We start from the raw sequence: 27,020 nt of genomic DNA, 5'->3' as shown, positions 1-27,020 counted from the left end.
TGGATCATAAGAGCACAGATATTTCAGATCCAGGTAGATAAATATCCAAACTACCTAAGATAACATAAAACTGAAGTTTAGTTCCTCACAAACCAATCACAGAAATGAAACGTTACAATTATTTTAATATGACAATGGGGAGGTCAGTGGCTTTACTACTTATTCATATAATCTAGTCCTTAAAAATATCTCCTGTTTTCATCATTGTTGCAGTAAAATTAGTTGTTCTCTTTATACATCATTCAAACTCTCATACATCAATGAATATAAGACCAGAGGACAATAATATTCAAGGAGGGGCTGGTAGCTCACTCTTATGCAAAGTTGAAAAATGACCAAATCAGGAATTATACACACATATTGACAGGGATTTTTTCTGATTTTGGTTTGTTTGTTGGGGTTTTTTTGTTTTGTTTTGTTTTTTTAAATAAGTAGTTCCTAGAGGACTTTCAGCTCTACCTAAGCTCATTTCTTCTGAAATCCATCCAAGTTAAGACATTCAGCATCACACAGAACATGTTCTTAAGTTCCTGCGTTCTGTTCATCTATTGTCCTATGTCTTGCTTTTGAGCCATGGCAAGTTGTTGAACAGAAGGAAAACCGGTTTTAGCTCTTGCTCGTATCATTCAGCTAATCCTGTGATCATACTCGGGAAGGTCCTCCACTGAAGTCACAGCAGGTACAATGAAATCAGAATTCTGGATTTGACTTCATTGTGCACAGTGTCTGGAAGATGAATAAGCCAGACTGATACTTACAATGATGCATAGCCATTCTCAGACAGTTTAGCATAATACATTATTCCAAAATCTTCTGAAAATACCAGCTTTTGGACACTCATAAGGTTTTTAACAAAGAACTCTCTAAATGCATTTTAAAACGTTTAAAGCCTTGTATCACTAAAAAGGAGACCTGAAAAATTAAGTCACTGTGACTTTCCAATTGTGGCCATGACAGCATACATTTATTTCTGACATTTACCGTTATTCCCATGAAACCCATAAATATTGCAGACAACTAGCTGGTTGATCAAACATTGCATACCTTAGCTTCTTCCATAATTTAGGATTTTTTAAGTTAGGATTTGAAAAATAAAAATGTTGAACATTTCATATTTATTACTTTGCAGTCTTCAAAAGGAAAATCATGCACCCCACCCTGTTCTGCACCATCCAGTGAACAGCTCCTCAAAAGAGCAATGACTCCTGTTGTGGCTAATCGGTTCTGTAATACTACAGATTAATGTGGAATATCTTTTTCTGATTCCTATTTATGTCCTTGCCCATATGATTTCCTTCACCCTGTTTTGGGATATATCATTTAGTCATTCGAGGCCATCACAGACATTTTACCTCCTGCAGGAATGAATCCCACAGATTACTTATACATGTAAAATATATTTCCCAATAATTCTAAAACATGCCTCTTCTTTTCTCTTCTTTCTCTCCATTCACGCTGCTAAATGCTACAGTAAAAGGACCTCTAAACCTTATTTTTCCTGATAGCATTTTAGCTAGTCCCTTGTACCTTAAAATCAATGAAAAGACATTTAGCAAAGCACGTCAAATGCAACAATAGCATTGAAGAATATAAAGATGTCATATGTTCGATTTTCGTCCGCTCATTTAAAAATATGTTATCTGTATTGTTAACTTCTGGTGGAGGCTGGGCAGAAATTGATATTGCTATTTATGTTTGCTCCTATGGAGAGGTTCTGCCCTCTCAGAGCACAGTAATTGTGCTCAGTAATTGAAGTATGGGATTATTTTAGGCTAATGTGTGTTTACTTCAAGTTAAATTTCATCTCTGCTACTTCCATTTCCCTTTGAAATGTTTCTCAGTCCTCCATGATTTTCACCATCTCTGCCGAAGCTTTCTTCTCCAGTAGTATTACTGTCTCTGTCCTGCTTCTGTCTTCTTCCTTCTCCACATCAAATGTCTGGATTTGTTTCATTTAGTATTAGAAGTTTATTTTGTATCTAATGCAGTTTTGACCATTATATCAGATACTTAGCCAGAGTCCTGTGGTTTTTGTGATGAGCAGTCCTGTCTCACAAACCTCTAGTTTCTAGAAGGACTTGACAAACATATTGATAAGGGGCTTGACTACTGCTTTTCCAGAAGGCTTTTGAGAAGATCCTTCACCTAATGCTTTTAAGGAAATTAAGACAGTATAAGAAGACAGTTGCATGGGTAAATAATTGGGCAAAAGACAGGGAACAGAATGTAAGAGTAAGTGGTCAGAAAGCTGTTCATCAGCTTCATAAGCAACTTAAGAATAGGTGTCAATGAGAGGTGAGGTATCAATGTTTACAAATAATGTTAAGTTATTCAGGATGGAGTAACTGTCGAGAATTGCAGAAGGTGCCTACAAAACTGAGTAACTGTTTAAATGTATTTTGCACCCAGATGTTGCATATGTAGTTTTATTTGCCTCATCTCAAAAAGACAGAACTGGAAAAGGTTTAGAGAAGAACAGCAAAGATCACAGGTATGGTGTATCTTCCAATGAAGAGTGACTGTGCAGACCAGGACTCTACAGCCTTGAAAAGGTCAAATATGTGGCAGAACCACATAAAACCGTAAATAGCCCCAGAAAGTTTTTGCTTATTTTCTTTCCCAGTGGAAGAACTAGGGCTCATCAAATGAAGCTAGCAGGAAACAAATTCACACTAAGTAAATATGTAGTTAAACGATATGTAGTTAAACTGGTGGAAACCCTTGGTATAGGATGCTATGAACGCTAACCATTTACATGATCTCAAGGGGACACTGTATGAAATCATGGAGAAGAAGTCTAATTGAGCTGTTAAACACAAAGATTTGGCTAAACCTCTCTGGAGAAGTCTATGAGCTGCAAATTCTTGGTAAGAATGCATACCAGGAGGTGTCACTGGAGGCTTGCATCCCCAGGCACCTGCTGGTGGCCACCACTGGCAACAGGACACAGGATTAGATGGCAGTGCAGCCATGTCTTATGTTCTACTCCAATAGTGGAGTTACGCTGGTTGCTTTCAGTCACCGAGACACTTGGAACAGCAACAATGGATGTTGTGCCTAACTGATGATGTACTTAGTCAGCGAAGTTACGAAAAGACCCAACAGCTGGATATTGAAGCCAAGAAAGTACAGACTAAGATACAGTTTTTAAATACAGAAGGTCATTTATGTTTGGAAACCATTAGTACAGCTGTAGTACACTCCTGCTCAATCATAGCTTTCAAAGAGACATATGTCTTTTCTCAAAACCAAGACTTGTGTGCAGACACCACAGGGAAGCCCCACAGGCAGGTTGGAAGTGCAAGTCCTGACAAGACAGATTTGCTTTCTAGCCTAGAGGCTGGACACAACTTCAGTCTGAGCCCCTGTCCTAATGTGATTGATGAAGAACAGCTTAGAGAATTGCCATCGTCATGAACTGCATTCAGAGATGCGTTTCCAGTTGGAGTCAGGGCGTGTGTCTTTTAAGATATAAGTGTAAGAACATGCTTTCTTTCATTCATTGAAACAAATTTGTTGTAAATCTTTGTGTCATCCATTGGGATCTCTGTAATGTTACATTCTTAATGAGTTTAATAATTTTAGCACCTCTGTATAAATACAGAATTAATTTATATTAATCCTAGTAAAGTACAGATCACTGCCAAACTACTGCTTAGTTCCTGTTTCACAGTGTACTGTATTGGCAAAATTATGAGCTGAACGAGCTAATAGAATCTGTTTTGAAATATGGCCTTGATTTTGTGAGCAGCTGCCCGGCGTTGTAATCTTACAAAATCAACTTCAGTCTATATTTGTCTCCCTGTCTGTAACAAGAGGGTAATAATTTACTTCACAGGAGGGGTATAAGGATGGGACTGATCCTGTCAGTTCCTGTAGCTCTATCTTGCTCTATAGTCAGAGGAGTTCAATACCTGGAGGAATGCAGTGCTGAGCCCAGTGTTAGCAAAAGGCTTTGGAGATGAAAGCATAGAGTGCTATTTTTAAAAGATACATTATTCAGCCTTCAACTGTGAAATCCCTGCTGCTATGTAAAGAAAACATTAATTTTCCTTTAAAAGAACACTGTGTGGGTTAAACACTTCTGATGGCAGGACTCTGCACAGCGTGTGGGCTTTAAGTACAGATATAAAAACTAGCCTAGAGTACTGTTTCATGTATAGTGAGAAAACTTGTACCGTTTGGTTGAGCTAAACGCTTACAATGAACTTTGACATCTACAAATGTACTTTGACACCTGACTCCTACTGCAACCGGTGGGCATTAAGTACCTAAATACCTCACAGGAGCTGATCCTTATGTCTTGTGGCTGGTGCTTAGCTGGGATTCAGATTTAAATGACCAAAATTGCCACCCACAGAAACTATTCAAATGCGGTCCAACTCTGGTAGTGCCTCAAGTCCCTAGTGAGATCAATTTTTAACAGTAGAGCTCCAAGGAGACCTCCAGGCATGTGCAGAAATTTCTCCTCCTTAGCACTATGAGGTGACTCAGTATTTTCCCCACACAAGTTCCAGCCAAATCCACAAACTAAGTGTTCCACCATTTTTTCCTATCCTAATCTGGCAAGCAAGTAATGGCAGACGAACCAGCGTGTACTGTCTAAAATATAGCTTTTAAGACAAAGCCAAGGGAAGGAAGATGGTGGTGTTCCCCATCCCATCAGTTGAAACAGCAGCTTCGTTTTTAAGGCTTTTATCCAGGAAGACCAGAATTCAGATCTTTCTGTTTGATGGGTCAAGTCCATCTCGTCTGATTTCAGTAATCAGACGGAATATTACGTGCAGTGTGGAACATGTATTCTCAATATTTCCATAGAAGCTATTCTTATCCGCACAGGATACATAGGTAATTGCAACAGTGTGTACCTGTCTCTCTAGCCTAATACTACAGAGGTGCACCTGGAGGGGGAAGTCTTAGATGCCTGTTTCATTTCCAAGGACAAGGTGTATATTTTGCTTGTACGTTGTAAAATGCTCTAACAGTCTTTAGATCTAGGACTTGGGCCAAAAATTCCTGCTCCCAGGAGAAAACAATAACCGTGCACCGCGTTTCCATGTTTTGAAAGCAAAGCATATGTAAGAGTGAATAGGCATCTACCTGTAGGAGAATCCTGTGTGCACAGCTATTTCTAGATACCATTCAGCAAAATATTTAGACTCCTGCTTGAGATATACTGATGATTTAAAATTCAAAACCATTTTCCCTGTTTTTCTATTAGCAAATTAGATAGTTTCCTGATTGATGACTTTGCTAGTTTACAGGTACTCTGGAGAGCTGCACAGAGGGAACTCAAGCACTTAGTGTAGTCCTGCGGACTTTGCTTTAGCAGAGAGGCAAAGGAGGTCACACATATACAAAGGAGGTATTCAGACATTTGACTTTCTTCTGATACTACTACCCAAAAAAATCTATTTAACTCTTACACTGAAGATCCTGGAAATTCCCGGAGACACCATACTCCATTCTCAGCAAACCCCTTTCTTCATTAAATAGTAGTCTTATTTCTGCGTAGGCTGCTTTCCTTTCCTTAATGAACACCTGCCCCCCTAAACCTTCACCCTATATTTATTCTGAATATAGAAAACCATCCCCCAGTATCAAAACCAATTCTGTCATTGCTTTTCTCTTATTGACGTGAAATACAGTGAAACATGAGTCACAGGAGAGTCCACATGTACACATTGTGGCTAAGGGGGAGGAAAAACAACTGTTAATAATTTTCATCTGTTACCACGTTGATTAACTTTCTTCCAGTCACAATGATATCACTGACCTCAGAGGAAGGGAAAAAAAATAACGTAAAAGCACATTTACATTTCATGAATAGGGTCATGCAAAAGCTCTGGGCATGAATACACTGCAGACAACCAATAGACTTTTTCAGCAGAGAAAAATCATGCTTTGGGCTACCATGGCTACCTTGCTGTCTCTAACAGGGCTAACACAGTCAAACTACTTCCCCAGCTAATCCTGCCCCTGGCCATCACATGACTTTTTTCAGCCCGTAAAGGGTTGAGTTTTTTTCAAATATAGGTTCTTTAAAGATAGACATAGAAAAGCAAAATGCAGTCACATTCTCAATCAGCTCATTTTGTTCTCCCAGTGTTTTGTTCTGTACGTCCACGTTATACTTGAACTAAAAGTGACCTGTCACTTTTAATGCTAGAAATGTTTGAAAAACTGATGAGAGAGACAGACATTTATTCTTGTCTCTGAGGCTGTCTTGCTCCCATTTAGGTGCAGAAGGACTGCTGGTACTAAGTACTAAAAGTCCTGTCTATTGTTATATTAATGTCTATGTGATCTCTTCTTCCCGGGTCAAACAGAGTGTTCCTCTGTCTCAGACTTTGATTATTGTCCTGTAATTTCCCCGTTGGTGTCACTCATCTGACAGCATGCATTCAAATTACATTTCACTTTCTTTTGAATGAAAAAAAATATATCTTGATCCACACATAAAATATTCATGTCACAATCTCTGGAAAAGTAATTGTGTCCTTAAAGTTCAGACACTGCCTCACCCCTGGGGGTTGTATATACCAGTTTAGATGGTGTATGCTGTTTTCAGCTACCGCTGTGGATCAAACACAACTGCTGGCTTGATTTCTAAGCACTGTCACTGTGTACCATATGAATATATAACAGCAGCGTAAATTGTCTGAAAAGCTGGTATAGCTGATCTCATTACATAAAAGGGGCTTTTTTTATTAAGGGAACAATAGAAAATTTAAATGTCTAGGAAGTTTTCTTGAGAGTTGTCAGGTAATCATCATGCTCCTGGGGAAGCTGAAGCACAGTCTTCCTTCTGTGAAAATCACTCCTTTCAAATCTCTTTTACCCATGTAGCTCCGTACAGAAACACACATAGCTGCCTGGAGCAGATATGGCAGTCACCAGCAACATTACGCAACTCCACCAAATCCAGCAGCGGTGATCTCCAGACCTCACTGGGATTTCAGTCAGGTCTGTGATGGACCAGGTATGCCAGTGGGTTAGACTGCACCTGACTATTTAGGAGGGTACACGTGAGAGGCTGAGCACTAGTGGTCTTCTTCATCTAAATCACGTGCAGGGGTCGGCTTCGCTTTTAGGGACCGCAGCTTGATCTGAGCACATGGGGATGGTAGGGAGGGCCACCATGGCCTGCACAAGCCAACAGAGGACAACACATGTTATAGCGCTGCCCCGAAAAGATGTTTTCTGTTTGTCAGCCTGCCATCAGTGCAGTCGCTCCAAAATCTCCCTTTCCCACGGCTGGCAGACCTGCTCAAATGTGAAAATGTTGGCCCTAGTTGTATTTGTAAAACCTCTCCAGTATTGCCTTAGTGTAGTTTGGGATATTTTGCTATCCATCCTTTAACCATCGCCTCTCTGTTTCAGTGTGCATCAGTGGTTGGCGGTGCTCTGGCTGGCTAATACTTAAATTCTGTCTGTGCAGCCATTCACTTCGCTGGTGCAAATAATCCTCCGCGGCCTGACCCACTGCCCCAAAACCTTTGGCTCAAGCCCATAAAGGCTACATCTCACTGAGCTATGCTTCTCTCTCAGGTAACACCCACAAATATGAAGAAGGAGAATGCTACAGCTCTATTTAAAACATTAAAATGAGTATTAAAAAGTACCGACACAATTAGAGCCCAGTGGGATTTCACTTTTTACCAACTTCTCGGAATAACAGATACCTTTAATTCATGTCTCTGGTTTCTAACCAATTCCTTCTCCATCTTAATAATGTATTACCTCACCCATATTTAGAGAACTCTTACAATAATCTATCAAGGGAAACTTTGTCAAATAGCTTTCTACAAATCTAGACATATTAGATCTATTAATTTAATTTAATAGCTGCTCCACATTGTAAAAGCAACCACTTCCTTTTTTCTGTAATGGTGAGAAAAAAAAATAATGCTTCAAGTCATTACATTAGCCTCACTCTGCTCAGATTATATGATGTGACTGCTTCAAAGAACATTTTTTAATAAAAACTGCCAATTTGCACTTGCAGAAAAACTGTGCTTTGCTGGTTGGTGTCCTTACCTCCTATAATGCACATTCCCATTGAAGCTACAAGTCCCTCACCTTAAATAGCTCCTTAACACCGAAAAAGAAAAAATGGTGAAGAAAAATACCACTATCTCCACCTTCTTCTGTGTGCCAGAGAGATCAAACTGAGGGAGCTCATGGACCACACTCATCTTTTTTTCTGAAAGTACAGCCCCAGCAGAAAAAGTCTCATATTTTATTACAAAAAAAATATATTCCAAACCCCTGCAGCTGCAGAGGGAAGTTTTAACACGTTATCCGTATGTTTTCAAAACTCGGAATATTAATAAATTCATTCTATTTCTTAAAACCCAGGCATATGGAAATTGGACTTGTATTTAATCAGCTGAACAGAGGTATTTTTCATCAGAGGAACAAGAGTTGAGATGGTTTGTTTCAAAAGGACAACTAACCTATCCTTGAAGAGCAGTATTTGCCTCAGCTGAATATTTGGGTGGTGTTGATTACAAGGATAGTATCTTGCATTTTTATATATAAAGCCTTTTATCTTGTGAATCTGGAGTTAGCAGACTTAGCATTGCCAGCAACTGAGAACTGAAAATAACATCAAACCTTGTAATACTGTTAAGAAGGATTGATACATATCACATGGAAAAACATCTTAATTCTTGTTCTCTGTTTAAAGCGAGAAGACTCAAGGACAGAGCAGCTCCTCTTTCATCTTGAAAAGCCTGCCATACACTTTTTGTATCGCATACTTGGAATTGTTGACTACTGCTAATCCAGATTTTAAAGGGGAGTTTTTGCCCTGAAGAAGTTGGTACAGTGATTCAAATTTCAAAGAGATCAGAGCAAACACTGTTTTCTTCTTTGGTTAACTTTGCATAAAATGTTAAGATGTGTCAGTCTAATTTCTGATAAATGAAAGCAGCTGATGTTTGAAAATGTACTGTGGAAATGTCTGGCTGGCTGTTCGCATCCAGGGTGAGAATCAGCTATCAAGCTTGAAGGCATTTTAATGATGCTAATGTTTTAATGCTGGCTGTTAAATGAAAACGAAATTTTGATTTTTAATGTGGAATATGGAACTGCTCCTAATGGTTTGGCTAGGACTTCTCGGTATATCTCATAAGTTCATACAATTAGATTAAGCTATGAAAAATGAACTATTAGACCATATTAATTTTTGATGTAGTAAATCCACCTGAAGTCAGTGGAGTAAAATGAGGTATAACTTTGACCCAACAGCTGTATTTATTGCAGTTAAGTCTAGGGTTAGAGGCATGGTCTTTTCTGTTAGCCGTTCTTTTTATTCTGACAAAGAATTATAGATAGGGCTTCATATTTCTAAAAAATTACTGTTACAATAAATTAATGTCTGATCTTTCTCTATTATTAATATTGAATGAACTCTCAGAAAACGATCATAGTTGTTTATGATAGCGCATAATTATTTAAAATCACAGTGACGCGTTTTATTAGAAGCCCACACCCTACAGAAGATTTCTCCCTCTATTTCAAGGAAGAACAATTCGTAGGGTTTAAAGGAACATTGTTGGCACCTTTCTTTTCCTTTAAAAACTGAAGAACTTTTAGACTACAACATTACATATTAATAACTTTTTATGGTTTTGTATCATCATTCCTTTCCTTCCAACAGGTTGAATGGTGTTTTATATATACTTATTTTTATTAACTACTCAAAAGAGTTCTCAGTCGAATCTTGTATGAGCAGACTTTCTCCTTGAGTCTGTGCTGCTTTCCTTTGAGTCAGGAATGGAAACAAGACAGAAAACTCACATGACAAAAGAAGTAGTGTTTGAAAGAGGGACTGTGTTGCACTTAATGGTCTATGACTGATGAAAGCTGGGTACTTTTCCCAGTGATGACTGGTTTTACTCTGAGCAAATCACTTAAGTCTTCACGCTACAGTTTTCCCTCCTATAAAATAGGAGCCTAATGCTTCCTTCTTGTAAAGGAAGAAGGTGAAGGAGTGAGAGATCTTTTTTGTCTCTCACACCCTTGTTAGAGTGTTAATTCTTAGGATGCATCTCCGACTGTATGGCCAAAGGAAAATAAAGGTCTTGATGTTAATCAGAGCCTCTAACTGGTACCTGAAATGCAAATAACGAATGCTAATTCAAAGTGAAAATCCTTGGATTTATTTTTTTTATTTTTGAAGTGTTCAGGTCAAGTTCAAGATCGTTCTTATTTTACCTGAATGAGTTTTCTTGAACCAGTTCCAGTTCTGTTTGAAAAATATTTGGCATGGTAGTCTCTAATGTTGTTCACAGGCCATGCTAGGATCTTTATGAGGCTGAACATATCCTAAATTCAATAAAATAAAAGAAAGCACTTATGTTGTTTTTTTTTTTAAATTGTTCTTTCTTACAGACTGCTGTGTTTCGGGGAAAAGAATACTTCTCAGCTGTGTGTCTTTCATTTGGTTTTTCCGATTTCAAGCTTAGCAGGCACAGTCTTTTTTCACTTAATAGGCCAACTTAAATGTATTGTAATTAAAACAAAGATAATCTTATTTTAGCGTGAGGTATATATCTGAATTTTACATTATCCTTCAATGACAACACCTATGATTTATATGTGACTGACAAACTGAAAGTTTAGAACTTAAAAGACTGGGATGTTTTTATTCTTTTTTTCATTTTTACTCTTTTATTAATTGTGGAAGGAAAGGAAAGTAAGCAAGAGGTAACTAATCCAAAAAAGAGGAGACTTGGGGCCTTGGTGCATCAGAAGAAGATGCTGTCCTTTTTTGCCACTTAAAATTTCTGGTCACTCAGATTTTAAAAGTGCATACAAGTCTCCATTATAAATCAAAGTTCCTGCCTTGTGATTTAACATTATCATAAATGCAGTCTGTCAGAACAGATATCTCAGGCCGCAAGTGCACGTGGCTCCATATCACTTCAGGAAAGGAGAGGGCTCTTCTTAACAGCTAATCTTTGCCACCTAAATTAGGATGCTGGTCTTTGGGTTTAATGGATGGGGTACTGATAAGATCAATTCAGACCAAGTTGGATCGTGCTCTGAAGTGCTTCCTACAGAAGACACACTTTAGCCACTACATGAACAGAAAACCAATGAAGACCAGGTTGCTACATACGTAATTGAGTTAGGTGCCCAGACTTAAGCAGCAAAACAACTTTTTTTGCAAAGTGTTCAACCTGAGCATAAACTGGTGTTGCCTAAAATTGAATCCTCAGAGGAAACGCTGAGTGCTCTCAAGCATCAGTGTTGCATCAAAGTATAAACTAGCTACAGAAAATGCAATTGCTTCGCTCAAAAATACATGTATGAGAAATCATTTTAGAGAAAATAGGAAACAACTTAAATGAGAAACGGACAGGAGCCACAACAGAGCTAAACATCTATTAAATTTTGACCCATAGCAGAAAGAAGAATCACTTAGGAAGTGTAGAGGGTTTTCCCTCAAGTCTTCCTCTAAAACAGAAAAACCACTTTTTGAAAGACCAAAAAAGCTTATTTTAGCCTTAAAATCCAAAGATTCCAGGAAATCCTGTGCTTGCTCATCTCTGTGGGTCAGCTATTCCACTAGTCGTATCCTTTACAGCGGGCAATACACAATGCTTCAGAGAAAGCGTAAATTACTTGCTCAGAGGGATATTTTTTTTTTAAGCTAACAGCCAGAATTAGTGGGCTAGGCTGTGTTCGAAGGCTTCACGTTTATAGCCCATAGAAATAGTTTATCTTTTGCTTTATTCTGTTATAGCTCTGTACTTCTTCTGGGACCAGAATCAATACAAATAACAAAGCAGTAGAAGAGCCTGGAACTAGGCTGGCTGGATAAAGTTTTAAGTACTAACAAATTAAGGAAAAACTCTTCAGATTTCCAGATTAATTAATTGACAGGAAGGCAGTGGAGAAGCACAAGCTGACTGACATTTGATCTCTAAAACAAACGTCTGCATTCATCTTCTTACCATATCCACCCCTACTCTACTCTGCATCACCAATATAAGCGAGAGAAAGCAGCATGCCAACATTTCTTCTCTATCCATTTGCAGCAGTGGAATCGCATTCTTCTCAAGTGCTTTTAAAGTTATATTTTTAGTAGATGCTCTTTCCTTTTAGAGTAATTCTGTTAGGAGTGTATCACGGGTGCCATGTTAGCAAAACTTATCTATTTTGCTAAATGTCAGAAACATACCAACAGCAGCTAGGGCAGCAGGAGGAGAGCCCTTTTGTCTGATCGTGAAAGCTGGGGATTGTTTTGACAGAGCAAGATGAAGAGTTAAGGAAAACACTGTGGTTGTTTTTATTTCTCCTACTCTTAATGCTCTTGCAGTTACATGACACCTTTTTACTTCCGCCTCCTTCCTTTTTTTTTTAAATAAAAATGAACAAATGAAGGCAAAAAAAATAATCCACTTTTTGGGGTAGAGTTCAGAGGTCTGAGGGTAGAACTAACTTACCTTGGGAACAGGGATTTTTAACATTTTTGTATTGATTTAAGTCAACAGGCACATTTGCTTAATTACACAGACACACACACACCCATGCATATGGACACACACACGGAACCACACAAAGAGCTTAAGGTAGAATAAAAGTCCCTGCACAGGATGCTCCTAGGACTTGAATTCATATTGAAATTCACCTCTTACAATGAGTTGCCATCAGTTTGCACTATATTGTGACAGTTAAGCCTCTCCATCCATCCATCCATCCATCCATCCATCCATCCATCCATCCATCCATCCACCCACCCACCCATCCCCACGCGTGCATGATTTCAAATGTCCCGTACTTATGGTTGTGGCTCCTGTACAAATAAACCTACAGAATGCGGTCTCCCATTACCGCTTAGATCCCTTGGCACTAAAAAAAACAAACTAAATGAGAAAGCCATAGAGGATTTCAGATAAGAAACAAAAATGACAGAAGAGAAGATCCAGAATGAATTGCCACGTCTCAGATTGTGGAAAAACTTACTTTCTCCCCCTGCCTAGTTAGCCAGCTTGTCTGTCAATTCCAAAAGGGAAAAAAAAACAAACAGAGAAAAGCAAACACCAACCATTTAGTATGAATCTGTGGTTTGGGAAGAAAAAAACTTCTAAATCCCATCCCGAAGCTCATACATTTCTGTAAATATATAAATATTTTGCACTGCTTTCTAAACAAAAAAAAATAAAGAATGCAGTTCATCATGAACCAGAACCACTGCTAAGAAAGCACTAATATAAAAAAGAGGAAATTTCTACTTCACTCCAACAGGAATTTAAAACTAAGGAAAGCATTTCTGATGTAAAAGCACTAATCAAACAAATGGTCTGACACAGATGTGTGAAGAAAAATAATTTTAAGCTCCTTGACTAAGCCAGTCAATTTGCCATTCTGCTCTTTCTGTGTTTTCTTGGAGATGCACTTCCTTTGAGAAAGTAAAGCCAGACAGAAAACTAAAAAAACCATTCATAATCTAGGAATCCTTTAATGGCAACGTATGTATTTTTGTAGCACAAACACAGAAATTCACTTGACATCCTATCAAGAATGGAAGAAAGATAACTTCTCTGTGTTTGGTCCTCCCAATTCTAGAACAACAAGGTCTTTGGGGGATTCAGCACTTAAACTTGGCACAAAAAGCAATTCACATTTCGCATTTATTCAAGTCCTTCTCTGGCGTGCCTTTGAAAAGAGAACAAACATATTTGTTGCTAAGGAAGGCCATACAAATATTTAAAGTTCTGCTTGGATTAAGATTTTGCAACATGAATGTAAAATGAAGTTGGTTTTTTCTCTTTCGGCACCTGGGCCCTGAAGAACATCGGTGAGTGAGTAGCAGCTAACTTAGAAACTTGCACTGTGGCACTTAATGGAGAGATAAAGGGAAGATACCAGGACAGACAAGATTGATTCTGCCCTGATTTAGATGCCTAAAGATTTTTGCACTGAAGCAGCAAGAAAGCTTGGTCGTGGTTTCAGGTTGGTTAATAGAAAACGATTATTTAGATTACTGTTCCGGTAGAGATCTCACCCCTAGCTAAAGTTCTACTGTGCTAAGCACTGTAATACAGTATAGAGTTCCTGTTCTGAAAACTTGCTACAACAGGATACTGAGGCATTAAGTGAATCTCCACAAATCACAGAGCACAGCTGATGCAGGCTCCAGTTCTCCAGAGTCACACTTCAGTGTCCCACCCAGTGGGCTACTCAGGCTTGCGCAAAAATTTGGAATTGTTGGGTTTTTTAGCTCCTTTAGTCTCTTATGATTTTTCCAAAGGCTGAGCTTGTGCTTATTAGAAGTTTAAAAGACGGGCGTTCATGTGAGCTGAACAATGAACTGGTTGGCCAGTGTACCAAGGCAAGATTCATTCCTGTGTGCAAATAAGTTACCCATACAGATTCAATTACTTAAGTCATGGTTATTAAACAGCTACTGAGTTTGGATGTACAAGTGTGTGGTACCGGAATAAAGCCCTCCATCATTTCCTTTTTATGACCTTCAGCAACACTTGGTTGGTACTGCAGCTTATAAATATTAAGGAAGTATTACTAGTTAGAAATAAATTTGCTGTTGCAATATCCAGATTAATAAAAACACACCAAACAACACAACAAATTCTACAGCAAGAGGGAAGCTAATTTTTTTACACTATATGTCCCATGCAGATGTCATAGAAAGGCAAAATTTAAGTTTACAAGTTTAGATCAAATGTTATGAATTGACATAAAATTGAATTCAATGAATGATTTAGTCTATGCCCGCACCGTCTTTTTAGCCCATTCCTCTGGCCCCCTGCCCGTGTTTCTCACTTGCCTCGCCAGTCCCTGCTCCCATTGGGAGTGAATCAGGTGCCTGGCACTGAGGTGAAGCACAGACGCAGAGCTGTGCCGCTCGCCGTGGGCTGCTCCAGGCAGTACAGCCACAGACCTTCTGCTCCCAGCAGCGCTAACCTTGAACAGTACAAATGCAAGCTCGTCCCTGCTAGCCGCCTTCAGTATCAGGGTTTTCCTTTGACGTAGCTAACTAATATGGCGTAAGTAACCACAACCATGCAGAGACTTGACTAAGAGACAGTGCAAATGTCGCTTTAGATAATGATTTCAGCATCATACATCCCCTAAAGCATGAAGAAAAAAAAATCTGTTTTTTTAATGGAGAATAATCTATGAGAAAGTTCCCTGTGAAAAGGCAAATGTCATTAAAAAGAAGAATGTGGAAATAGCTAAGGAGCTGACGGAACATGTCCTGTACTCCTAAGGCCATGTCCTTAGCTGATACGAACAGATTTATGCTGAAGATAGACTCTGACAACACTTAGCTCCAGAAGAGGACACCACTGTTGTAACACTGAGCGTAACTTTTAGGGGCATTGCTGCCTAGTTTACCTTCATCCCCCAGGTAGTCCTCAAAGCTTCTTTTTTAATACAAGGATACTGAGATGCAATTTACCAGATATTATACATGGCAGGGGCAAGGGGGACATTAAATATAGTCAGTGGTGATATGCCAGTGCAGTGGTCTAAAGGGGGAGAGGGGTAAGTATCTCAAAAGCAACAGGTACCCACATTTTCCTCCAATTAAGTTACAGAGTGGTCAAAGGTCTGGTGCTGATCAAACACAGCAACGTTGTCTCTTTGATTGAACTGTGGTCAATTTTCCTTCTCCACCTTAGAGCTTTTACAGTTCAGATACCAGCCATTAAAATATCTGACAGCTGCTAGGGATACCCAACAAGTAGGAAAAGACATGTGAAATGGGAAAAAAAAAATAATTCTGTGCTCTTTGTTCAGCGTGCATGTCCTACAAGAATGGCAGTGGTCCTACAGGGTTCTGAAGAGGAGATAATAGACATCCTTTGATATGCCACCAATTTTGTGGAATAAAATATTGTTGTTCTTTACACAGGCATCCCCTAACGTTAATTCTATCATTAATCCAACATGATTCAAAACTGGGAAAAGAGTTTGTCTTTCTCTATCACGTTTGCTTACACACACTCTGTTGTCAACCGTTAAGTGTTTAATGGGTCTTTCTGTCTCCTGGAACTGTCCTTCTAAACAGTCACATGGCACTTATTAAAGTTACAATAGGGAATACTGCACCCTTGCACCGCAGACATAAAACACAATGCAAGTTCAACATTCTTTACAGAGAAAATCAATAGATCTTCTAACAAAGCAAAACCTTCAGCAGTTTCTTATCCAACCTACAAACCCCTTTAGTTCAGCAAGTACAAGATGAATGACAGATAGCACTGAGCTAATTTCAAGAAAACAGCGCTGAAGCAATATCCTCAAATGGCCTATTATTCCTGAAACCACTGAATTTACACATTCATTTGTCATTATATATGGGGCTGTGTCCCATTATATGGTTAGGACAGTTTTTCTACTGATGAAATAGTACATCAATAAAGCCATCTAATGCATCATTATCAAAGCTTAACCTTGCCAGTATGTTAAAATACTGGCGTTAATACGTTCTAAATTAATTAATACTTTATTAGGACAGTGGTTTAGAAATGTACTTATTTCCCAGGCAATTTCCACGCTTCCGTTTTTGTTTCTTTCTTGCCTTTGGCTTTGCATTATTGCCCCAGTAATAAAAGGATGTGCCCCCTTCCAAGTGACACTGAACCATTACACTGCCACCTGATATTTATTATCCATATAAGAAAAGTTCATTAAAAAGAGTTCATTAAAAACTTTGTTAAGGCTTGATTGCTTTCTGCTTACATAGGTAGAAGCTCCAGTGTTGGCCAAAAGTACAATCAGGTGGTTTCAGTAGAGGGCTTCAGTGATTACAGTATGTCAGTTGCACTGACAGTACATTTCAATAGTTAAGAGAATCCCAGACCACAGAATTTCCTCAAAAGGAGCTGCACGTAACAAACACCATCATCGATGGTCTCTCCTGGTAACGTTCTCCTCTTCTTCATGTACATATTTCTTCCACCCTGCTACCAGGTTGCAGAAACTACTTATTGTAGCTTCATAGAGAAAGGCTTCACTATCATTTCTGAATCTGTTGTCTTATTAAATCATTTTTTTAATCCGTGTAGCAAAGGTAAGAAGCTTGAGCTGATGCCAGTATGACTGAGGTACATGTAGTTTATTAGATGACTACTCACAACTACATGTTACCTGTGAATCTAGCCAGTGTGAACCACTGAGATTGCATTCAGCAAGAACAGCAGCACCATGAAGACAGGATGCCAAGGAAAGTTCTCACTTTTCACTGCATAGCGGAGAACTATGGTTAATATAGCAAGAAGTCGTGAAGTAAAACAGATGGAAGAAACATTCTGAGTGTTAGGGAGGAAGCCAGAGCAGTAAGTTGTAAAGGGAGATGGCTTGTTTTGCATGAACAGTCGGCATTCTGGTCAGATTTCTGGGTCAGATTTTATAAATATTTTCCAATCCTATCTTTTTTACTATTAAGACAACAATATCATTAAAGTCTCAGAGGGATTCGTTCTGAGAATTAGTGTTTGTCACTTGTCTGGTTAAAGCAAAACTTGAACTTTTAAAGAAACAATTCCTTTTTTTTTTTTTAAAACTTCTCCACAAACAAGAAAACAAAGCCTCATAAATCTACATGAAAGACAGCTGTGACTGGACCTACATAGTTGCAGAAAGGGTGAACCAAGTTAGAGGGCTCTTAGTCCTATTAGTTCCTGTGCCGAGAAGGTGGCTAGCAAGAGGCTGGAATAATCCGAGATTGATCATTTGCTGAGCTCCATCCACACTATTCAGGAGTCCTGTTGCATTATAGCAATAATATATGACGGCAGTAACAGTAACTTTACCAAAATGATGATATGGCTACTGTGCATATTAACGAAAGGATAATCACCTTTTCTAATTCTCCAGTAGGTGAGCAGCACGTCAGTGTTGTTTATCCAGATTATAAAATCAGTACAGGTAGGTGTAAGGGTATTGGAGCTTGTGAAAATGAAAATCACAAGTATCTGTAAGGATGCTGTAGTTATGTATGAATACAATTGTAGTAATTTCTCATAGATCTTTTTATAAGCCCTAAATTAATCAACAATACAGAATATCTACTATTGTTAGGATTTTTCAGATACCCGACAGCGTATTTTTAAACTATTCTATTTCCATTGAGCCTATCACTTGTACCTTTTGTGGCTACCTACCTGAATTATAGCCAAAAAAATTCAATCAAATTATAGCAAAGGGTGATAGATTATTTGAATAATTGTTTTCTGAGCATCAGACTATTCAAAATTTAATTCAAAACGACTTATCTGTGACCTATACAAAATTCCTCTCAGATAATGTCTGGTTATAATGGCATCAAGGAGAAAAATACAGGTTTGAATTGAGACCCACTCTGCTGCTAGGACCTGATTTAGAAAAACCTTTGAAGAAGCGCTTTATTGGTATGGACAAGGTTTCTTGTATTTGATGTGCTGGAGGTGATGACACATTTCGATCTCTCCATTTAAGAATGTGAGGAACCCCAGGAACTGAGTTTCTGGGCCTGCCCGTACGCTTTTACAGTCCTGCTCTTTCAGGGACTTCAGGATTTCTGCTATTTCCCCCAAAATGACTGAGAAATTCTCTGCTGATTTGGATCAGCATGTGAACAGACTTGTAATGAGCAGATACCTTCACTTGGAGGGAGCAGCTTAGTGAGGGGAGGCTCTGTTTGGCCCCGCTTTCAAGGACGTTTATTATCTTCTCCTTTGCTGTTTGCACTGACTCCTGTACCATACCGATTGCCAACTCCTGCGGCAGCAGAAATAGCAAAGAAAGATGCCAGTCTCAGTGCTGCACGGGTTGGCAGAGCTACCGCGCCTAGGATGTTCACAGGCACTAGGTCGACAACATCTAGGGGGTTTAGAGAGAAGCGTGTTGGAATGTGTATCTGAGTAGGCTGGGGAACAGCCACTGAGCTCCTTGACTCTGCTGCAATGCTGCTAAATAGTCTCATTAGGTCCTCCAAGTGACTGCTGAACGCTTCAGCAGGTAGCAATCTCAAACCCCAACTCACGACTCCCAGGTGCAAGGAAGGACAACGTGTTCCCTACCTAAAGGTTCCCTCATACCCCCCGTAATGAACTGGCAAAGAATCAGTGCTAATTTGGCGGGGTGAATGCTTGTGGACTTGAAAAAGAGCCTTCATCTGATTTTCCAAAATGTGAAAAAATGTAAATCACGCTATCCTGTTTCAAAGTCTATTAGACGGTAGCAGTGATGTATAGCTCAACCTAGCACCTTTCACTGTGACTAATATGCAGCTTTCCTGGTGTTCACTAGGATGACTGGTGATAATGATAATGATGAATATCCATGCAAAATATCTGAGGTTTTTGGAAAACGGTTCCCTTTGACTCATTAAGTACACAGGCTTCACCAGCAAGATAATGTGTCAAAAGCTGTTTCTGAAGAACACAAGCTACCACTTCGTTTAAACAACCCAGGATAATTTTAACATGACTGAATGTGCCTGAGCACTGCGAATGTAAAGCAAAAGTAAATTTTCCCTCCTTTAAGACTTGTCTTTACATTATCCAAGAAAACATTAAGATCGCTCTCACTGCAGTCGTATCTCAATTTTATACTCGTAGAATTTTGTGATGGTAATAAATTCCTTGAAAAATTAGTATCCCCAGTACGAAGAACTGCAGCTGATGTGCTCGCTGCATACAGAAAGAACCGTGGCAGCTTACTTGTAACATTTAACCTGGAAATGTAAGAATTAAAGTAACTCATTCACTGTGTAATCCTGACATAAACGAAAACAGACGCAAAATAATACTACACAATCAAATCCAATGCATGGCTACGTGAAGCAGCAAGTGGATGTGACTGGCTCTTAAGTGAGTTAATGCGTAGGCTGCTTCCTTCACTGAATGGAATCAGATGGCAGATAGTTAACTTCAGGCATGATGTGTCTCAAATAGATTCAAGCTTGAAATATAATGAAACGAGTAATTGGCATTTACCCAAGAAGTGCCTGTATTAAATGGACGCTCAGAAGAAGCACGCGGTATAAAGCAAGCATAAAAACTAGCAATGCCTAGGTGATGCTCTTTTCTCCTCGGCAACTGTAAGAAGCTTGGACAACCAATGTATAAGCAGAATAAAAGCACAGAAGAACCAGTGTAGGCAATCTCAAATACCATAGTGAAGGGGGGAAAAGGAATTAGAAAAAAAAAAAAAAGAAAAAAGAAAAAATATGAACAGTACATGAATAATTGTGAAAAATAATCTCTAAAAGGAATTAACTGTGTAGCCATTCATCTTCTAACATTGTCAACACATACTTCTGCTGCTGTCTTAGAGTAGCTTCTTCAATATTTAGGAAGTACCACTGTCGTTTTCCCCCTCTGCCTTTCTGGTTGCATCTTTAGGACTGACTGCTTGTTGCTAATGTCAGTGTCCTCAGGGAGAGGAATCATCATCCCCCTTCAGTTCCAGTCTGAGGCCGATGAGCGTGAGGCGAGATGGCACTTTGAGGGACTCTGCAGCACGGAAACACGTCCGGCACAGAAGGAGAGGAAGGACTGCTCAGTAATCAGGTCTTCGTTCTTTTCTACCAGTCTCTTAGGGAGACGTACTAGTGCTTGCATTTCCTCCTAAATGGGAAAATAAAGAGCTATCACACCTCATTTTAATTGTTTCAAACAGAAAAAGAATACCAAAAAATGTTGTGATATTCTTGGAATTAAGAATATTGCATTTATAGTGCGTAAAAAAGTTAAGCACATCTTAATTTGCAATATTGCACTAGGAAGGAAAATTCATCCAAACTCCATCTGCCTTTCACCATCCATTATAAATGCATTAATAAGAACAGGCTTACCAAATAATCTGACAAGGCCTTGAGATAATAACGAAATGTAATCTACCTTTACAATTATACGGATATGCCTGCACGGCCCTTCTTGTTACCTGTAGCCTTCAAGAGACTGCCCCTGGGCTGCAGCCTGCCAGTTAAATTACAGAGATTTTGAGAAACACAGCTCTTAACAAGGAAAATATGAATTTCCTGCAAACGTTCCTGATAGTAAATAGAAAGGATCTCTGCACATACAGCGACAATGTCCTCATCTGCCATCCTGCTTTCAAGCCATAACCAAATATGCTTACCGGCTGACCAAAAGTTAACTTGCTATTCCTGGATAACAGCTTTATCCTGTTGTACCTGAGGCTGCTTTAATGATGCTAAAAATACAGACCTCGTGGCTACGCGCTAGGCTAACAGAATTGGGCCCCCACTACATTATGGCTCAAACTTAACATGATGCATGATGTCAAAGCTAGAAAATCATTTTGTTTCCTAAAGTGGACAGGAGATGTGATTTAAACTGCCTGGGTTGGAGTCCTATAATCAGTCATCCAAAATAAATTTTATTATTTAAGACTTATTCAGAGGCAGACAAGCTGAAAACCTATTTTTATACAATAAAAAAGTTTATAGGCTCTCATAAACATGTAAATTACTTCTTCATACACATTCTGCACACTGATTTCTTTTGTTTCATATGTAAGACTTTCTGTTGTGCTTTGTGACTGTGCTCAGCAGTTTCTATTTGCAAACTCCCCCCACTGGGGTTTTCTTTGTCATTAACAGCACCAACCTCAAACTACTCTCCACACATGCCCTGCAATGAAAATACTGTTGCCGTACATAGGTTTGAATTAACATGGAATATTCCACCTAAACTCTCCAACAGCACCTGACTTTGTGTAGCTACAAACATGTAGCTAGTGCAAATATGTTTGTTAGATTTTGCTATTGTTTTGCTGCAGATGGGTGCAAGCAAATACTATCTGCATCACCGGTGTCCTCAGCCAGGCAGCGGGGTACGTTGACTTGCAAAAATTTTAAGGCAGGTGCACGACTTCCAGACTGAAACAGGAGTGAGGGACACCACACCTCCCTCCTCGCGTGGTCAGACCTACGGGTAGTTCCCAAATGATAGTAGCTTATGTTGCATCAACTCCCAGCTGCTGCGTGCTGACAACACGGGGTTGTGACAACCTTGTTTTGGTTACACACGGTTACTGGGACATATAGATGCCTTGATCGTTTCTCCCATGCAAACGGCACATACTCCTCTGCAAACTCTGGCATATGGACACCGCATAATGTTCACTTCTCTATCGGTTAACTTGCCTCGTGTGCAGGGGAAGTCTCAAGGGCCACGTCACAGCATCTCAGGGAACAGCACTGGAGCCAGAGCAGATGTATGAGCCTTTAGTGTTTGATCGGACCTTCCTGAGAAGCTCAGCTACAAATATCTCCTCTCCAGACCTGGCATCCTAGAGTAAAGTAACACCCAGTGACATAAACCTTCCACTGAACCTTCCACTGGCCTTAAGTGTGCTATGATGTTTTCCAGCTTTTATGGAAAAAGAGATATTTTATCAAAAGAACATTTTTTTAAACATTTCCACAACAGCCTGTTTTCCTCAGTTCAGAAGGAAAACAAGAACAGCTAAGAAATACTGGACATGTCTTACTGGTCAAGGGCATTTTCGGAGGAACAGGCAAACCCAGCTATTTTTATCTCATTTCATGCCCTCATGGGTTAGGAAAATGAGCCAAGTCTTTTAGAAAGTTGTATTGCACTTAAATTGGCTTTTGCCTCAAAATGCAAATCTTCCCTGCCAACACATACAGAATGTAAAACTTGCCAATTGGACGACAAGCAGGAAGCAGAAGATTGCAAATGATGTTGCAAAGATAGGAGATAAAATACACAGCCTAGTAGGAGATAAATGTATAAAGATTACTGCCATGTATATTTACTCCTGTGTAATCTAGATATGACTGGAATAATGACGGTATTACTTATACAGCTGTTTATGTATTTAAACATTTCTTTCCTGTTATTTTAAAGGATTACAGGGAAACGCAAATAAATGCTCTTTTCATGCTCTCCTACTAAAGTGAACAAAAAATAGTCTTTAACTATTGTTCTCTTTTTGCTTCCAGGTAGTAATCAGGCTTCATCTCTGTAACTCTTCCTGTTGCTACAGTTTCAGTTGTTCTTCCTCCCTATGTCAAAATGTGCAGACTCTAATCCTGAAAACTTCCCTCGTTTTATCTCTGGACAGAATGATCCAGAGATTAGATCGGGTCTTAGATATCCCTCACAAACTTGCTCGTCTCCCAGTTGGAGTCACTGATTTGTCCTAAGATGAGCCAAATTCCACTGAATTCAAAAAGTTTTCTTTAAGTGACATCATGGGATGTGAGATATTTATGATGACGCTTTCACTAGTTTCTGATACTAGGAAAGGAAAAGAATTTTTTCTCTACTCAAAGAATACGTATAGCACTAGAGAAGTTCACTCCTGGGTTTGGGAAATGATTTTTTTTTTTTTTCCCCTCTTGAAGCAAATTTTTGGGCTCACGAAGTTCAAGTGAATGTCATATCTACTAAGACGTATTCTGTAATCTTTTTAAAATAATAATGCTGAACAAGAATCACTGCTTCTCTTTGCTTATAAAAAATAGGTCCCAAGAATGTGTCATACAATTGTTCTTTTTTTTTTCTTTAAGATTGATTTAAATACTTTTAAATATGACATCAGCCTTGAAGCTTTTCATAGGAACAAAGACATATAGGTCAGGAGTGTGTCAAAATGACATTTAAATGTCAGACCAGCACTTACTTTATTGAGATATGAAGTAATGTCTGCCTATTCACTGAAAAAGTATTTAAGTCTATTTCAAGGTATCAAAGACAGTTCTGCAGTAATGGTGCCTTTGAGTGGCTGCGGGAAGATGTGGAATAGAAACTGAGATAGATTTGATGGGGAGAAATAGTGGTGAATAAAATTAGGAATTGTCTGCCAGTCTGACATGAAGTCAACATGACCACATTACATCTGTACTTGCACACAGTGTGAATTAAAGCGAAGAAAAATCAAATAAAGAACTTTGTGAAGCACCGTAGCTCAAAAATAACAGAAAAGATAAAATGCCACAAAGTTGGGGACAGAAAAGACTCCTTTAACATAGCTGAGCCAACATTGCCTCCACCCATTTGTAATGAAAAGTAAACGCAGAGGGGGCCAGCGACTTCTGTGCCAGGAGGCTGCAGTCAGAGATGACAGAGGATGGGGAAAGGAAAACAGCACTATTGAAGTGCAAAAACAGAAAACTGAGTCTAAAGACTATTAAGAGAAAAGTCTTGCAGGGAGAATATTATGGAACTGCAGTCTGAGTTTATATCCTGCCAATGAGGGACTGCCTTACTTACAGCTTCCCCCCCTAAGTAGTAGTTTGAGGTGAAGACCCTGGTTCAGGCCTTCCCAGCAGGGAAGGTGAAATACACTTCAGCTCCCCCAGGCGTTGCTCCGGCCCCAGGACAGGTCAGGGTAGCAGTGAGTGGCACCCAAGGACCCTGCTCCCGGGCAACAGATTTATTCACCAGTGCCATCAACCATCCTTACCTCCTTCCGTCACATTTTTAAAAGCAGGCATCACACTCGTGGAAGGACCTTCCATCCCTGGAAGAGGTGCAGAGTTTCTCCTTCATTTTCCCAATGACCTCGTATGCGTGGGTGTGTTGGTACCTTGGGGTGAGTTCTGCCTCCATGGCTGGGATGTCCTTGGCCGCTGTAGGATCACCTGGGAAGGCGCTGACTCATTCTGGGTGAGATAGAGGTACCTGTCCGCTAAGAAGAAAATGGTCAGCAGCACTCATTAGCTAATTTCTCCTATGCAGGTCACAGAATAGCTGTCAGCTAATTACCTTCCCTGGCTTGTATCCTAAATTGAATTTGAACTAGGAGTCCACAGGTAAAAAAGTTTTATAGTCTATTCCAAATCTCACACCTTTTATCCCTACATTGTTGGGGTTCGGGAAGGGAGAGGATGGAAAGTTTCCATTTCTTCCTCCCCACAGATTGTTAGTTTTTCCCCCAGAAATTCTTACTTTAAAGTTGTTGATTATTTCATAGACAATATCAGTGTGCGTTTTATGATGTACTTAAGAGCTCGGAATTTGTGAGCTTGCTATGCTGTACAATACTTTTACATTATGGGACAACCTACATTCATGATGCGCTGTGCGTTGACAATATATGAGTACCTTAACTGACAGGAGGACACTGTCCTTGTGGTCTAGTACCCTTACTTCATGCTGGCTCTGACAAATACAGCCAGCAGACATTAAATGGTGCAGACATTCAAAATACCCGAAGTGCATTTTTCATCCAGTATTATTTTTCACAAATATGCTTAGGTGACAGCTTGTTTAATGCACACTGAATAATATGGGTCATGGCATTCGCCAGCCAGTGAGAGAGCTCCACCACCGAACATTTTATTAGGTGCATTACTACTTAGTGTTCACACCATCGTAACGTTTACATTTCCTTTTTATCTGGTGAATGACCAAGGGCTACACTGGCATTTAACTTATCCCTACATTAGGGACTGTGCAAAAAGAGAAGCGCCAAGAGGGTGCATCCCTGAATGGTACACAACACAATGGAGAGCACAAAACAGTGTTTTGTCTTCAAGGGGTATATTTTTGGTGCCTGAATCCAAAAAATGTTATGGGCATGGAGGGTACTAGCTACCCCACCAACCCCAGCTGCCTCTGACTAGGCAAAGCTCACCAACTCCCTCAATTCAGGAGGCAAAATGCTAAGGTTTAAAGAGGATCAGCCTCAGGTTTACCTGGACGCAGGTTTCTTCTTACATGTAGGTCACTGGGCTACGTCATGACCATTCTTATGGGGGCTAGAGTAGGCAGGGGCTCTTTTTGCCTTCTCTTCTCCAACCGTATGGTTATAACAAAAACACGACCTTAACAGCCAAGGGTAATTTGAGGAACACGTACACAAAAAAACATTTGGGCAAAGCATCTCAACATCAGGATTCTGGAGTTCTGGTTCATCACACTGACATACGTATCCCCACATATCTATCTGTAGAGTTCATCACCTTCTTATTCAATTGAAAATAAATCAATAACCTGTCCAGAATATTTTAAAGACTATAGAAAGAAGAAATAAAACGCTTTCTCCGTACCTCGATATTCTAGATGCGTTTATCCCACGCAGAGACATTCTTACACTAGCACACATACGAGATGTTGCATCCACGTTGCCAAGAGCAATGCCATGAGGAGATGGTCTGCCAGAGACAAAAGCAGCACAGACACGTTAACACTGTGCCCCACGCACACTAATAAGACCTGTCACTTGCCAGCACTAGCTAACACAGACTCTGCTTTGGGCTGACATAGCTATATTGCTCTTGAGGACTCTCAGAGCAGTCTGGAAGAACTCTGTTGCTCAATTCAGACAAGACCACAGACATGCAGTATCAGGCCCATCAAAACGTTACAGTCAAGATGTACTCAAGAACCCAGAGGCAGGGTGAGGAAAAAAAAGGTTATGCTATTTTGTAAGCATGGCTCTGACTGGCACCATGTTCACAGACCCATCATTTATCAGACAAATTATTCAGATTATCACAGAATCACAGAATGGTAGGGGTTGGAAGGGGCCTCTGGAGATCATCTAGTCCAACCCCTCTGCCAGAGCAGGGTCACCCAGAGCAGGTTACACAGGAACGCGTCCAGGTGGGTTTTGAATGTCTCCAGAGATGGAGACTCCACCACCTCTCTGGGCAGCCTGTGCCAGGGCTCTACCACCCTCCAAGTAAAGAAGTTCCTCCTCATGTTTAGGTGGAAGTTCCTATGCTCAAGTTTGTGCCCATTACCTCTTGTCCTGTCACTGGGCACCACCGAAAAGAGCCTGGCCCCATCCTCCTGACACCCATCCTTTAAGTATTTATAAGCGTTGATAAGATCCCCCCTCAGTCATCTTTTTTTCAGACTGAAAAGACCGAAGTCCCTCAGTCTTTCTTCATAAGAGAGATGTTCTAGTCCCCTAATCATCTTGGTAGCCCTTTGGTGTACCCTCTCCAGCAGTTATTATCTGCCTTTTTAACGTATTGTTTTCTATTTCTATTTTTTTTGATCACATAGTAGCTTGGTTCATATTCCCCTATGCCATTACCGGTT

At 39.7% G+C, this 27,020-nt stretch overlaps 1 long non-coding RNA gene across 1 annotated transcript in view; it reads right to left on the bottom strand.

Moving 5' to 3' along the window:
* The window catches only part of LOC141740011 (uncharacterized), a 40,371-nt gene extending 14,276 nt beyond the window's left edge, over positions 1-26,095 (bottom strand). The window contains exons 1-2 of the long non-coding RNA XR_012585856.1: positions 26,021-26,095; positions 24,433-24,657 (exon numbers count right to left, since the gene is read on the bottom strand). This is a non-coding gene — a long non-coding RNA (uncharacterized LOC141740011). The remainder of the gene's footprint in view (positions 1-24,432; positions 24,658-26,020) is intronic.
* Positions 26,096-27,020: the final 925 nt, after the last annotated feature.

Source organism: Larus michahellis, chromosome 3, assembly GCF_964199755.1.
Source record: "Larus michahellis chromosome 3, bLarMic1.1, whole genome shotgun sequence".
In the NCBI taxonomy this organism is placed as follows: domain Eukaryota; kingdom Metazoa; phylum Chordata; class Aves; order Charadriiformes; family Laridae; genus Larus; species Larus michahellis.
Note: the sequence above shows the minus strand (reverse complement) of the source record. Positions and strands in the feature narration are given on the sequence as shown.